The following is a 4519-nucleotide window of genomic DNA, read 5'->3' on the forward strand; positions in this document are numbered from 1 at the left end:
ATGTATCAAATACAAGAAAAACAGCAGAGCTTAAATGGCCTTATATATGCATACTTCTTTGAAGAGGAACAGAAAAATGCTTTTAGCTGTGTCATGTTAACTCAGTTTTTCCACCTGATACTATTGAGACCACTGTTAACCCATCAGTTCCCAGATGGATCAATTGGATCTGCTCTTTCCATGACAGAATCTGCACACAGAATCCTTAAATATTGCCTAGTCAAATAGCTGTTATTGGTCACATGGAGTTGTGAGAAGGAAAGATAATGTGCCCTACTTAGAGCTACCCAGTTCCCTTGAATGAAGACAGTTTGTTTTCCCAGACGATTATTTCAGAAATATCAATTGGTTACAGAAAAGATAGCAAATACTTACGCATAAGCCCATCTTAACAATTTTACTTTAAAATGCAATAAATAAATGCTGGTATTAAAGTCCTAAAAAGTGATGTGTAAGCCTTGTTTGCTACACAGTTTGATCTGTATTTAACTTAAGAATCAAAATGAATTCTGAAAAGCAATGAAAGAATAAAGCCATTTGATCTTTGATAGACATGCTCAGGCCACTCACTTACTTGTTAATAATTGATTTCAATTAACTAGTCCGTCAATAAGTATTGATTATTATTGGCATATAAAATTTTATGATAGTATTTTCAAATGCATTAGCACTAGGAAGGAATTTAGTAGAACAGCACAATAAAAAAATTGTGGAGTAAAAAAATAGTAATTACTAGTGAAGAAGCAGAAACTCTGGAGACAAAACCATATTAGTGAAATGCCACTGAACATCAAGAGTTCATTGTGTTTGCCACAATGTTAGTAGAAAATTAACTTTTAGTATTTCCCATGAGCCAAAGAAATGCTTTATTCAAAATATGTTTTCATTTTATCTGATTTTGAAATTGCTAATAGGAAATTGTAGAATGAATCTGGGGGGAAAATCATAGCTCTAGTAAAAGCAGTAAAAGAGGATTAAAACTTTTCAAAAAATTTGATGGAGAAGTTGTTTTTAGTATAATACAAGATAAGTTATAATTTCAGATGGCTTAGCATGGCAGTGATTCTGTGTCAAAAGACCCAAGCAAAACTAATATTTGGTTGGGGAAGCATGGTCTCTGAAAATGGACAGACACTCTTGAGACATTCACTTACTAATTGTCATACATCACACAAGTTACTTAATTATAAAGACTTTCGTTTTTCTTACTTATAAAATAAATATAATAATATATTCTTTATAATGTTATTGTGAAGATTTAATCAAAGTTCGTGTAAAACTCAGTGTCAAGCATGAAGATTGCTTGCTTAATATTAATATTAATTAGAATTGATATTGGATTTAATGTGAATATTTGTATTTGGGTTATTGGTGTTAGTACTGATCTTTTATTGATATTAGTATTAGTTTCAGTGTCACTATCAGTATTATTAGTCTTATGGTTATCATTTCTTTTCTTGCTTATAATTATAATCACAGCGTTTCTAACTTAGATGACACCTTAGGGTCATTTATTCCAATTACCTCATAGTGTAGGAATAGTCTACAACATTCACAGCTGGTATTTTCAAACAAAATATTGCATTTTGTAACTATCTCTAACATTTTTTGTTGAATTTTTTAAAGTTTTGGAATCTTTTTCCCACAAATCTAGAAATGAGTAAATGTTTAGTTTAACTTAAGTAAATGAAAACATAATTGACATGTAGAAATTAAAATCAGTTCTGAAGGAAATCTATCACATAGAGTAACAAATATTCCATTATAAAATTTATTCAGTTTTTTTGTCTGTAAACTAATGATTAAATTTAAGCTTCTCACTTCACCTTATCTTAAAAATAATGATTTATCTCTCCTTTCTAATTTTTTTTTCTCTAGTACATTTTTGTGTCTGTCTCATGTCACTTTCATATGGCAAGGATGCCATTCTTTGTTATTTTCACAGCATGCCCATTTCTGTCTCCGCTCATCTGCACTTTAATATTTAACAAATATTATATGTAATAAATGCAATTGAATGCTCATAAACTGTTGCTGAAACTATCTTATTGAGATGACCAATTATTTAATGGTTTACTTGGTGACAAGTCCTGTGTTACTAAGGTGTTAGCTTATTTACAATGTTTCTGTTTTAGTATTTCAAAAAATGAGCTCCAAGGAAATATAGGCTAACCATAGGAAATCTGGAAAATAAAAAGCTCACAATTTTTTTAAAAAAAATCATGTATAATGTCTCTTAAAATATTGCTTTATAATTTTCAATTTTTCTTTAAATATATTCATATGTATAATTCTGTCTGTGTATTCACCTAATTACTATACATGTTTAGAATCCCTCTGTACATGAAGTATTACTTTGAATTGTCCTCTTATGTGCCTTAAAATATAAGAGTAAATAATTTGCAACTAGACTACCAGGATCTTCCACTCAGGAGTCTTATAAACTTGGTCATGTGATATAGAACCTCTCAGTGCCTCAGTTTCTTCATCTGTAAAATAGGAAGAATAATGGTCATACCTATACCATAAAGCTTTCACAAAGATAAATTCATTATTATATAGAAAATACTTCTGCCAGTGCCTGGTATGTGAACAACGTCTGGAAAAGTATGAGTTGTCAGTACTAATGTGGCAGTGTCACTATGTCAAAATTGTATTCTATGGCATACAGTTTTCAAAGTTATATAATGCTTATATTAGTGTAACCCAATGTATCTAACCAGCCTCTTATCATTTGAGCATTACTGATAGTTCTAATTTTTCACTACATTATTACTATAATGAGCATCCTTGTACCTAAATGGCTCCTCACATATCGTATATCAGGCACAAATATCTATGGATCTCTCAAAAATGGCTGAGTTCCTACCTGATTATTCTACAGCAAGTCATATTGATTCTAAACATCACCTGTGAAGAAGAGATTACTATGATCTTTTTAAGATTTAATTGTAAATATGGACTGCCAAACTGGTTAGATAAATTTTATTAATTTAGGGATAGATGGTTTGAAGCTATTGACATTTCCCCAACTATATGTTTAATTTCTTTATATAAACAAATCTTTACACATATTTTGAAGTTGTATCTCATATAGTTTATCTCATTTTTTATTAAGTACATCCCTATTGTTTTCAGAAGATCTGTTTGTTGTGCTGAATTATTCCTTTTCTGCCTTCTGTGGGAAATACATTCAAGTTTATTACTAATTGTTTTGTTGTTTTTCATCTCGTCTTTCCCTGAACTTAAGGAGTTCACATAGAATTATAATGTTGCAGATAATTTGAATATCCCTATTAGATGATGACCATGAAAAATTGTGATATGCTTTAAATATATTGATGCATCCACAAGTATTCGAAAGTATATATATATTGCTCTATGCATGTACTATCATATAGTCAAATCAATAATGCAAAAATTGAAGCTATTAGAAATTATTAGATGCAATACATAATAATTTATCATGTAATAAATTGCACACACTTCTGTTTTCTACAGTGTCTGCCTTAATTTTGTAGTGCCAAATAAAAATGAAATTGTCTTAGCCTTTCTATTTAGGATCTCATTTAACAAGAAATTCTGATGGAAATTTGGGGATAAACATGTTTATATATATATATACATGATATATATATATATGTATATATATATATACTTTCAGAAAAGCATGAATATATTTTTCAGAGTTCTATAAGCATAATTTAATGTAAGACAAATAACATCTGAAACAAAATGATGTATTCATATAGATTTTATATTCACATTACATGATAATATCTTTACATCAACCAATTTACCAGGCAAGAAATTTTAATATTGGTTAAAAAAAAAACTTGCCTGAGGTTACAAATACATTTGCTGTCAGGGCTCATGTGCTTCTTGATTCTATGATCAGTGCTCTTTTCACTATATCTCCTGAGAAATGTATAATTTATATTTTTTCATGTTTTACTACATTAATCTAAAAGCTACCCAGTTATTTTCACAAAGTGTCATATTATTCAAATCTTTATCAAAACCCTAAGCAAGACTTTGGAAAAATTGTGGGTGAATAACTGAAGAAGGAACTTTTTAAAGAAATGGGGAATTATTTGACATTAAGAAGAAACCACTGTCAAGTGTTACAGAGACCTATACACTGCTTTTGGAAAAAAGATCTGAATTACCTTTATGTTCTATGATGCTCATGGAGGAAAAGAAAGTCTTTATACCTAATATATTCTACTGAGCTATTCTTATTACCTGAATTTTCTAAACTGTATGAATTGCCTTAAGCTCTATGTAGAAGGTGTTTATTAATGAAAAATTTGTTGGGGGAAGCAGCAAAGGGAAAAGGACTTACAGAGTGCCTACATAAATTGGTTATGGGTAACATACAAACTGGGAACAACAAATCACAGCAAACTGCGGAAGGCCTCTGGGGAGGCAAACTTCTCCATGCCTCATGTTCCAGTGCAGGGTGACCTAGGCTCTGTTACCATAAACATTGTGCTCAAGGACGTAAAACCCCTTCGTA

Source organism: Cebus imitator, unplaced genomic scaffold, assembly GCF_001604975.1.
Source record: "Cebus imitator isolate Cc_AM_T3 unplaced genomic scaffold, Cebus_imitator-1.0 Scaffold758, whole genome shotgun sequence".
In the NCBI taxonomy this organism is placed as follows: domain Eukaryota; kingdom Metazoa; phylum Chordata; class Mammalia; order Primates; family Cebidae; genus Cebus; species Cebus imitator.